This window comes from Delphinapterus leucas, chromosome 3 (genome assembly GCF_059928025.1).
Source record: "Delphinapterus leucas isolate spDelLeu-1000000601 "Yukka" chromosome 3, BTC_Dleu_Yukka2, whole genome shotgun sequence".
Lineage (NCBI taxonomy): Eukaryota > Metazoa > Chordata > Mammalia > Artiodactyla > Monodontidae > Delphinapterus > Delphinapterus leucas.
In genome coordinates this window covers 90,103,200-90,115,405 of record NC_143131.1, presented here as the reverse complement: position 1 = coordinate 90,115,405, position 12,206 = coordinate 90,103,200, and the positions used below count along the sequence as shown (strand labels likewise).

At 36.9% G+C, this 12,206-nt stretch overlaps 1 protein-coding gene across 12 annotated transcripts in view; it reads right to left on the bottom strand.

Moving 5' to 3' along the window:
• The window catches only part of FER (FER tyrosine kinase), a 476,299-nt gene that overhangs the window by 458,605 nt on the left and 5,488 nt on the right, over positions 1-12,206 (bottom strand). For 9 of the 12 annotated variants that reach the window (XM_089909159.1, XM_089909160.1, XM_089909165.1 and 6 more), the window contains exon 2: positions 1,320-1,465. The exons of the other annotated variants lie outside the window; for them this stretch is intronic. The gene's annotated coding sequence lies outside the window, so the exon portion shown is untranslated. The remainder of the gene's footprint in view (positions 1-1,319; positions 1,466-12,206) is intronic. 12 annotated transcript variants of the gene reach the window in all.

The following is a 12,206-nucleotide window of genomic DNA, read 5'->3' as shown; positions in this document are numbered from 1 at the left end:
TTTTTTCTTGTTTTCCACCCAGCTTTATTGAGATATTATTGACATATAAGATATGTAAGTTTAAGGTGTACAATGTGATAATTAGATGCACGTATACATTGTAAAATGATTATCACAATAAAGTTGGTTAACATCTCCATACCTTCACATAATTACAACTGAGTCTGTGTGTGTGTGTGTGTGTGTGTGTGTGTGAGTGGTGTTGGCATTTAAGATCTACTCTCTTAAAAACTTTCAAGTATATAATACAGGATTTCTAATTAGATTCACCATGTTCTACATTAGATCCCCAGAAGTTATTCATCTTATAGCTAGGAGTTTGCACTCTTTGACCAGCATCTCCCCATTTCTCTGGCAACCACAATTCCACTCTCTATTTCTATGAGTTTGGCTTTTTAAGATTCCACATAAAAGTGAGAACACACAGTATTTGCCTTTCTCTGTTTGACTTATTTCACTCTTCCATTCCTTCAAATGAGAATGCTTTCCCCACCAAAAATATCACCACCACCATGCCCCCCCCACACACACACACCCTCCTTGAAATAGCTCCTTCTAATATATAGGTTTCACCTTAAATACCAACTCCTTAGAGGAGTTTTTTGTGACCACCCTATCTGAAGTAGCTCCGGCCACCTATCTCCAAGTCATTTACTCTCCTTCAAAAAATTTACTGCAATTCATAATTATTTTGTCAGTGTAGTTCTTAACCTCTCCCATCCTCTGGAATATAAGCTATAAAGATAGGATATCCAACTTATCCATCATTATATCACCAGAATCCCCAGGAAATTCTCTGACCCTTAATACAAGACTATTAATGTGCATCAAATAAATGAATAAAATAGTAAGTGAATATAGAACTATATTAGATAATGGACTAATAATGCTATTAATGGAAATACAAAAACCAGAAGAAGAAGTAAGTGTTTAAGAAGAAAAATAAAATACACTGAGTTTGGTACAAGGCAGTTGAAAATATGGGACTGGTGGGCACACAGGTCGGGAAAGAGATACAGAGTTGGCTTCTGCTGACTGTAAGTGTTAGTTGAAAAAAATAATAACTAAATCACAAATGGAATAGAATACAGTAGGATAAATGCCAAGCAAAAAAATAAATAACACAAATATAAAATGATTGTAGCCTGCCTAGGTAGGAGAATAACATAAAGAACACTATAAAATTAAAACAAGTCAAAACTGTTTTCACAGTTTCAGAGGAAAAAAAATATATATATATATATGTATTAATATATGTGTGTGTGTATATATATATAAATTTATTTAGTAATTTACTAAGAAGAGTAAAGTAATCCTACCTTACTACTATTCGTTGCTGGTCATATCTTAGCTAAAGTAGCAGGTCCATGTTGAAGGATTACACATAAGGGATGAGGAAGACACTTGAGAAAACGTGCAGTGAAGTCTCACGGGAATGGTCATATGTCTAGGCAGAAAACATGAGCTGCAAGAATAAATTCAAGGAGTCAGAACTGTTCACTACAGAGAAAAAGGTAAAAATGGACACATGGAGTATGGTAGGCTCCTACTGGAAATCAACTTTGGCAGTTCATTACGCTCACGACATTAAAAATCAGGATGCTATGCTTACCTAGCTTGTCCATCCCCTGCTTACTCTCTCCCCTTTCTTTCCACAACTTTCCCAATAAGTAATGCATTTTATCTTCTCCCTAACCTATTTCCTCAGTTTTGAAGAGGTAATTCATGTTTTTCTCCATTTTCACAGCATAAAACTAATTTCAAATTTGAAACACATTAGAAGAAGCAAGATTTTAAATATTTTATATATAATATGTTAAGATATTACAGCCTAAAGAAATAATTAACTATGTAAGAAAAACTTTGTCAAAGGCTGGGAAGGTTTGGGAAGGATTCTCCTGGCAAACACCCACTTTCTTTGTCTAACATGATTCGGTATGCCAAAGCATGGCTCTGATGTTGGCTGCTCTCATTCAATCCTTGAAACTAGGAGAATTTCTAAGATGTTCCTTGGTCACTGGCTCTCATCTTTACCACTGATGTTGAATGTGCAGTTTACAGCCCTGTCACAGTTTCTCATTTTTTGCCTCATGCCCTTATATTTCTAACCCTGACTTCTTGGTTTGTAATCAACTCTCTTCTTTCAAGCTCCTCTTTTCTGTTTGCCTATTCTGTTTCCTGTCATTTCCCTTGCTTCCTTGACTTTCGCATGAATCAGAGGACACTTCATAGATGTTACCAAGAACATTATTCCTTTCTTTCTGGTCAGGAAACTAACCAAACACAGTACATCAGGAATATCTTCCACGTCTCCTACTCTTCTAAGCTTTTTACGCATTTCCAAAAGCATTCCTTCTTTGCCCCCTAACAAGCATTTTACTCTTCTAGATTTGACAAGGTTCTCAATGCTAGAATGGGTGGAAATCTAATCAACATACAATGAAAGTGTTATTACATTCCTCTTCTTCCACTAAACTGTGACGTGATTAAGGACAGGGATTATTATCTTAATATAGCCAGCATCCTACACAATACCTGAACGTTATAGCCACCAAACAAGTGGCTACTGAATGGATGAAATTCCAAGGGGAATTATGGCTTTCGCTGATTTGTACACTTTGGTGTAAAGTAAGGCTTTGACAAAAGTTGTCAAAGCCTTAAAATGATATTTAAATATGGAAGTTTTAATCATGACTTCTATACTGCTTTCAATAGAGTATCTTAAATCAAACCTCCAATATTAAACAGTACTACAGATTTCCAAGAAACAAAATGTAGTGAATGTGTACCTAAGTATACACACATTACATATGTTATCTAATTCCACTTCAAACACAGACCTCAAAATTACTGGACAATCTGTTTAAAATTTTTTCAGCTTCTCTTCTCTATCAGCAAAGGAACTTGAGAGATGTCTAGAATTCCATATTCTAGTCTCTCACTATGATACAGAAAGTTATTTTCAAAGACTTAAGAACAAGAAAGACAACTATTCTACTGGGATTTCATATCCAACACTGAGCAGTGGCAAACGTCTTGCTTAAGGAAGCTAGTCAAAGTACATAGGTATTACTTATGTAACACTCTCTAACTCAAGTCTTTCCTACAATTTTTATTTTTCAATGAAAAAAATAATATTCCACTTGAAATAGTTTGAGTTAAAAATAAATAACAGCTTTCTCGGTAGTATCTCTAAATGGAACATTTCCTTATTCAAATTACTATAAACCCGTGAATAAAATTTATATTCCTTGTATTACTTCAAAGGTATTATCATCCTTAGCAGAGCTCAGCAAAGGTTTCTATAGACAAGTGAAAATGTATAGTAGCTACTATCTAGTGCACCTTAATCATTCCCACCAACTTGCTCAATTATACGGGCTACCATCTCTAACTCACACTCACAGCCAAACATAGTTCCTATTCCCTGAATGTGCTTCTCATTATGACTAGGACTAGGGTGAGACAAGAGAGGTGCCCAGGGTGCAAAATTTACAGAGACATTCACTCTCAGGGTCATGCAAGTGTCACCCTGCAGTTGCATGACCCTAAAAGTGAGTATCAATGTACACTTTGTGTCCCAGGCATCTCTTTTGCCTCACCCCAGTCCTGACCCTACTTCTCCTTCTGATCTCTACTTCTCCTACTTCTCCAATAAGTAACATCCCAATTCTGATAAACCAAAATCTAATTCTGATAAACCAAATATCTAAAATCAAGCAATGAATTTAAATTTAATTTTATATCCATTTAAAATTATGTTTTCAAAGAAAATTTCTTTTTCATGATGTGATGTTAGGTGATAAATAGATCAGGCAGGAATGCCTACATACAATAAGAGTCTAAGCGTTCAAAAAAAAAATGAGTGTGAGTTGCATGTGAGTGTAAGTGGTGGACCTGTGTTGTTTTCAACTCCCTTCCTTTTGGTAGCAGCATTTAAATTTTCTTCTGTTGAACCACCCTTCTCTATTGTCAATCACTGTAGTTTGCGTGGCACTGATCCTTTCCACTCTCAAGTTACTGGAATAAACAGGAAGTTCCTGGAATAGGTGCAGGTGGGATAGGCGCCCAGGTCTGGACAATCAGCATATTCCCTGCCCCAAGCAGTGGTTCAGGAATGAGCATGTGACCCAATTGGACCAATAAGACTCAATCCCAAAATTTTGCAGGACCTAATCAGAAAGAAAACTTTCAGCTGAGGTTGCTAAACTGAAAGAACACAGTAAGTACCTATTTGACAGTGAGCCAACCCAAAGAAGTACCAAGGGATGACAAGAGAAACGAAGAAAATTTTGAAAACATTTTATCTCTAGATTTAATCACGTCTGAGTTCAGGTGAGTTCAGATGTAGCTGCTGGAATGCAGAATTATTAATGGGAAAGAATTCTCTCTGGATTTCTCAAGTTCCTGCACAGTCAGAGCCTTCTAAGCAAAAGGTACTACAAGGGTATTTGCATAACAGACAAACTTAGAAACTAGAAACAATATCTCCCTAAAGGTAGAGACCTCCAATGAGAAATAAAGCCCTTTGGTTCCCTTCCCTGTAAGACATTTACTTATATTTTTTAACTTATATTTCTTACGTTACTTCATATTTTTTTAAAGCCTTATTTATCTTAGAATAGATTTGGCCTTTTTTTGATATATATATAAATTTATTTATTTATTTTTGGCTGCGTTGGGTCTTCATTGCTGCACGTGGGCTTTCTCTAGTTGTGGCGAGCAGGGGCTACTCTTCATTGTGGTGCATGGGCTTCTCATTGTGGTGGCTTCTCTTGTTGCGGAGCACAGGCTCTAGAGTGCAGGCTCAGTAGTTGTGGCGCACGGCCTTAGTTGCTCCATGGCATGTGGGATCTTCCCGGACCAGGGCTTGAACCTCTGTCCCCTGCATTGGCAGGTGGATTCTTAACCACTGTGCCAGCAAGGGGTCCCGTTACTTCATATTTTTTATACTTATATTGACTTACAGTCTAGGTTAATAAATCTAATGACACTTTCCCCCTCTCCCCTACAGAAGATTTGCTAAATGAGTAATCTCTCTCCCCCTGCAGGGTGTTCTCATCAGTGCTTTAGAATTATCAATTACATGATGCAATAAACTATTTTGGCTTATTTATTAATTCATTCAACAAATATTTGCTGGAAGGCTACTAAAATATGTGTCATGAATTTTCCTACACACACACACACACACACACACACACACACACACCACAGACAAAAATTCCTGCCCTCATGGAGATTATATTCTAGAGAGAGGGGAAAAAAATACAAAATAAGTAAGTAAAATACAAAGTGCTAAGTGGTGATAAGGGCTATAAAGAAAGAAAAAGCAGGAAAAGGATAAGGGCTATAATGAAGGAAAAGGTGGGAAAAGGTAACAAGTATGGGGGAGGTAGGAGATTTCAGATTTCTGTTCGGTAATCAAAGAACTTACAGAGGAAGTCCTATTTGAGCAAGGACCTAGAGCAGATGGGGAAGTGAGTCATATGGATATCCGGAGAAGAGCATTCCAGGCTGGGAGAACAGTAAGTCAAAATACCTACTTAAGGAAGACCAAGGAGGCCAACATGGGGTGAGCGGTGGAGACAACAGTAAAATCTGAGTTCAGAGAAAGATCCTCAGGAGGGAGGGAGAGCAGGACCACAAAACTAGCTCATTTTAAGGACTTGAGCTTGTACTCTGAGTTACATGGGAAGCTGGTGAAAGATTCTGAGAAAAAGTGATGTAATCTCTTACATTTCAAAAGAATGTTATTAAGTATTCTGAGGCAAATATTCTGAGAGTACCAGTAGTAGTGGGGAGACTTGCTAGGAGTCATGTAGAAGGAGAGAGAAGATGGTGTTGAACCAGAGTGACCCAAGTAGAGGTGCTAAGAACTGGTCAGATGTCAGATATATTTTGAAGCCAACAGAATATACTGAAAGATTGTATTGGGGAGGTGAAAGAAAAAGAGTCAAGGATAACTTTGAGGTTTGGGGTCTCAGCATAAACACAAATGGAGTTGCCACTTACAGAGATGGGAAGGATTGATTTTTTAACTGAATTTCTATCACTGGCATACAAAAGAAGACTGACAAATATAAAAATTTATGCTGGAAATCAATAATTACAAATGACAGCCCTAAAATGTAGAACTGATTGAGTTAATAAAAGAAAATGAAGGGAATCTGGTATCCCTGTATTACAGGGTGAGAAGTGACCAATCCATAATAAGCAAAACATCTGGTAAATTCCCACCTCAAAAAAAAAAAATCAGACTACTTGCCTAGTAAGGATGGAACTGAAGGGCACTTAGTAAAAATGTCAGGATGTTGGTATATTGCCTACTATGCAGCAGTCTTCAGTAAGGCCCCTCAAAAGAAAAGCAAACTTTGAGTGAAGTCTTAATAAAAGGAAAATCTTTTCAGTCTTTCATTACAAATTCAAGATGGCTGATTATCTTGCAATTTACATGGTTGAAAATCAAATATCCCTAAACTAAAATTTGGGTCTTTAACCACACAAAATAAAAGGTGGGGAAAGCCTGGTGCTCTGGGCTCCTCCCCAACCATCCTAGCCAAAAATATATTTACAGCCTGGGAGCAGGAACAAACCAGTTGTGCACCGTTACTTCAACAAGTTGCTCTGAATGGCCTAGAGACAGAGGCCAAGATGAAGATTGAGAAGCCTAGGATTTGCTTGATTCCAAACCTCAGTACTATTGACATATTGAACTGGAAAATTCTTTGTTGTGGGAGGCTGTCCTGTGCATTGCAGGATGTTTAACCGTATCCCTGGGCACTACCTCTACATGCCAGTGACACCTGCCTACTCACCCCACCACCCCCTATTGTGATAATAATAACGTCTCCACACATTGCCAAATATCCCGAGGTAAAAATAAAATAAAATAAAATAATGTCCCCTGTTGGAGAACTACTCACTGAGTTAGGGTGGCAAAGTTGTTTAGAGATATACCAGGGCAATAGTTTGATTCAAGGACTAGGCTTTGGGCTTTGGGTACTGGGGAGGCTGTTGGTCAAATACAAATAAATCAAAAACCTACTAAGTTTATAAGAAAGTTGTATTGACTAAGAAACTCCCAACAAAGATTTGTTACTGCTCAGCCCTCAAGATGTTCTCCTGGACTTCAAGATCTCATCAATAGCAAAAGGGCTGCTAAAACTGTGCAGGCCCCAGTAAGGGAATTCTTCTCAATACCCATGTTGGCTGTGACCATGAGGAGAAATAACAAAGATCTTCCTGGGTGGTAGAACAAGAGACAGCCATGTTGGCTAATCAAAAATCTTATTCCACTGGGCTTCCCTGGTGGCGCAGTGGTTGAGAGTCCGCCTGCCGATGCAGGGGACACGGGTTTGTGCCCCGGTCTGGGAAGATCCCACATGCCGCAGAGCGGCTGGGCCCGTGAGCCATGGCCGCTGAGCCTGCACATCCGGAGCCTGTGTTCCGCAACAGGAGAGGCCACAACAATGAGAGGCCCGCATACCGCAAAACAAAAAAAAAGAAAAAAAAATCTTAGTCCACTGCCCAGGCAGAGTCCTTGCCACCTCTGACCAATGAAATATGTACAGATCATGGATCGGAAAATCTCTGTGGGTTACTTCCCCTTTTTTTCTTTTCTAATTAAGAGTTTTTATTGTCCTTATGTTATTTTCCTTCTATCACCAAATACTGGCTTTATTACAATTAGTTATATTTATGATTTAACCATAAGTTTCTTAACCCTGAGACTGTCTTTTCAAACAGAACTGAGAGAAATTACCCAGCGATTCTAGACTTAAAGTTTGATGCAGTAATTAAACAAGTCTTTGAGTTGTCTTCCTCTGTTGGGGGTCAAGTGGTAAATGCACTGGAAGTTTTAAGTGAAACACTGCATTATATTAGATGAGGGCATTTTTTCAAGGGTTTATATATGAGGGAGGACATGGATGCACACTAGGAGGATTACAGTGAATGTCTTTTGGTTATGCTTGTCCAGCATCAACTCCCACTTCCCATGGTAACAGTACCTTCTTTCTTTCAGTGAACCACCAACCCTGACTCTCAGTCCACAAGGTTCAGACCACGTGGCTGACCACACTTCCTATTCCCAGTTCCAATAGTTAACACCTGATCCAGACCTGGCCTATCATCATATACTATTCCCCTGACCACAGGATCAAAGATGGAAACATGACCTAACTCATTCAATGAGATGTAATCCCAGGGCTTTTGCTAAAACTATGAGTAGGAAAAGTGTTTTTTACGTTGGGCTTGCTAAACTGAAAGAATGTAAACCATCAGGGAGCTCCTCATGGAGAAATCCTACCTGAGAGCATATCTAACACAGGAGAAAGCCACTGAGTTTGCTGAGGCCATTGAGCCCTTGAATCCATCCATACCTAAAGAGAATACATTCCTGTTTGTCCCAGTGCCCTAAGATACTGTGAGTAGGGGTTTAGTCTCATGCAACTGAAAGGTATTACAAAATCTAGTATCATTACCAGTTAGACAAAACTGGGGTTAGTTTTCAAACCAAAAAAAAAAAAAAAACTGAAGATATAAGCATTAAATTATTTGCCTAAATTCATACAACTAATTACAGGTAGCACAGATGCAACCCTAAATGGGTCTAGCTCTAATAGTCATGCTCTTCCCACTACATCTACTCTCTCTCTCAAGAAAACAGTCTGAAACTTCTCTACGCTTTAAAATTATCTGTAGCCATAAAGTAAGACCTTACATGAAGTGAGTATTCTACTAACATTTGTTGAATAACCAAAAAAAGAAGAATCTCACACCTTCTTCCTCTCTGTCCCATTCCTGCCACAACTTGCCTCTTGTATAGCATAGAACATTTCTGCGTTATTTTTACAATGTAAGCTACCTTAAGGACATGTAATAGCAAGTGTCTCTAAGCTAAGTCACTTCAATTTTAGACTGCCAGTTTCAGTGATGGGGTAAATTGGCTTCAAAATATTAATAGAACATCATAACCTTAGAAAGAGGCCATCACCACTGACTAGCTACTATTGTTATAATTAATTGTGAAACTCAGAAAAGGACACCCATATTATCTTTTAAGTGAGAATACTATTGTTTATTTTAGTATTTTAGGATATTTGTCAGAATGACATTAACTTCTAGAAAGTAGCAGCTATTTACAAATAGTCAAATCTCTTTCAATATTATTGTTGAGTGTGAGAGAGAAGGGAAATGGGATAGAATTTATGAATATAAGACCCCTGACATTTTCAAGAAATTTAAAAACCATGAGAATTTTTGACAGAGCTGAAACATTCAATAACAATGCTCCACAAGGCAAGTTTTGTTTCCCTAGAAGGTGTGGTAGATTGATTCACATCCAGACTCACCGGATTCAACATTCCATTTTTAAACATATTGAAAAATGCCTATTTTCTGGCTAAGATCTACCACTTTCTTAGGCCTCTACTTTTTCTTCACTTCTAGCAGCTGGCTTTCTTTTTCAGGAAAATTTTTACAAAGAAGCAACATTTTATCACTTGACAAAAGTTATTATACAGGATAACTTCACACTGAGAACAAAGTCAAGGTAAGATGTAGACACTGGGCAGTTAGGTGAGGTCATGCATATCTTAGGGTCTCACTTCCAATAAGAGGAAATTATTTCAGCAAAACTTCAAATACTTCAAAATGGACTTTTAGAGTCACTCCCAAGTAATTGAAACTGCTATTAAGTCCAGGACTGCTAATAGTTCACTATGTTTAGACTTTTATCATTTCATTTATTTGAGATTTAGCATATCAAAGACCTAAATTTAAATCCTGGGTATCACTTTATAGCTAAATCTCCTTGGATATGACCTAAGATTGGTTCCAGATCACAAAAAGAAAATACAAGCTACCCAATCTATAGGGCTGTGATGAAAATAAAAACAAATGTACAAAAATGCCTAACATTTTTAGCAGGCACTAAAGAAATGTCAATGCCCCTCCCCCATAACAATATCTGAATTCATGTAATTTACTCAAAAACTTTTACTGACAGAAACTGTTTCTTCCTTAGAAATGTTGAGGAGGGAGGGGATAAAAAAGGGCTATGCATGAATAATCATAATACAATATATATATACACACACATAACTATTGGTAAGAGAAAGAGATCAGCCTCCTGCTTTGCAAAAAGTTCTATTATATATAAATCTAGATGAAAATTCTTATCCTTTGTCCAACATAATTGTTTATAAATAATCAGGATAATGATCATCAAGTTATTTGTCATTAAAACTTATCTGATACAACTGCACTGTTCAGTTCCCTTTAATTAATCTACTGTTGCCAATTTATTTAATACATAGAAAGTAAAAAGGCCTGACAAAGTGATGGTACTTAACCAAAATATACAAATTTGCAGTAAATTCAGAATGGATAAGAAATGTGACAGTGACTGGATCAGTGTCATTAGAAAGTCCACCATACACCACAGACTGTATACTAAAACAAACAAAAAGGTTATGCTTAAAATGTTTCCTTTGCTCCTACCAAAGCAAAATTTTAAAACCTTACTGAAAGTTGAAATGATGGCTAACTTGTATATGAATGTATATAGAAAGCATGTGATTCTGAAGGAAATATAATTCAAGAGAAAGTTAGAGCACTGTATAAGCATTCTCACGAAGTAAGAAGTCATGTGGCTGCTAGGGTGGCTACTGAACCATTTGCTACCAAAACTGAATATTGGTAGAAGAGTCAAATGCATTATTCTTGGTATAACGTGAAATTAACAAAAAGTTCCAACAACTGACAGGAGAAGCTTGGGAAATCTTTCCAAGCTGAAGACATACATAGAGTAGAAAGGACACAAACTCCTGAAGTGTCCAACTCCTGTCTAACCATGACCAAGAAACAGCAGCAAGCAGCAAGCATTACAGTGACCAACAACTAACTTTTCAACTTTGTGACAGTGCAGCAGGCTTTGCGATTAAGCCAAAAACACTCTTGTTCTACAAACCCCAGGGCAAAAAAGCCAACAATAAGAAACTCTGCATGTATACTAATGATGTAATGAAAATCATCCAGCCTTCATTTTAGAAGCAAAAAAATTGCTTAACAACTTTGATGACAGAGTCCTGTTTATAGAATCATTAAGGGTCTGAAGAGATCAACTAAATTTTTCAATTAAATCTGTATTTTATGAAGGTAGTTATATCCTAGGTCCACAAAGATTTCAAGAAATACCACTTGCTAATGCTAAGGGTCTAATGAACATAGTTTTCCTAAGTCTTCACTTCAAACTGTATATTATACATACTACTTCTATGTAGGATGAACTATTCAAGAGCAATTTCATTCACAGAAATGTAATTTTAAAGAAATTTTTCTGACTGAGCCACTGTAAAGAGCATTTTTATATACTAAACACCTAGAATATAAATATTCTACTATTTAGAGTTTCCCCTTTTCCTAAAACCATTTGTCCCACTATGGACATACATTTTCTGCAAGTAAAATAACTTATACTGGAAAACTAATTTCAATTTTTCTATGATAATGTTATTTTATTTACTCTGACTTTAAAATATAAGGCTCTTCACTATCAATTACATAAAATTAGTAATCTCTTCTTACGTAAGCATTACAACACTGATAAGAAAATGTGAAGAAGCATTTGATTCAGGAAAATGCAGAAATAACTTGGGTTATATAGTACTATAAGGTGTGTCTCAAGTATTTGTTACTAATAATAGTTATTTACCTTTTTTTTAATGACTCACTTTTCTCAATAAATCAGAGTAGATTCAAGTTTATCCCTATAACTGTCATTCTCAATCACTTGCATTCTGATATGCTTCCTAGAGTGGGAGAGGGTAAGATGGAATTACAGAGGGCATACTAGAAAACTACATATTAGAATATGTCACACATGTACATATCTTGTACTTGGGTGGAAAAAATATTGAGAATCATTGACTTAGATCACAAAATCTTTGTTTTACTGCTGGATGAGACAATAAGGAGTACTTAGTTCCAATCCTAACTTTTTCCAGTTCAGTGCTTGCTTCACAACACCCAATAACTATAGGCTAGTCTGTGCATTTAAACTATAAGTGTGTGTTCTTTAAGAATCAGAACCCCATACTTACTGAACACACATTTTGAAATAGGGATATCTGTAAAATGTTGCTCCCTAAAAAACAATCATATAGGAGATTTCTGTAGGAGACAGAAAACTTTCAATTAAG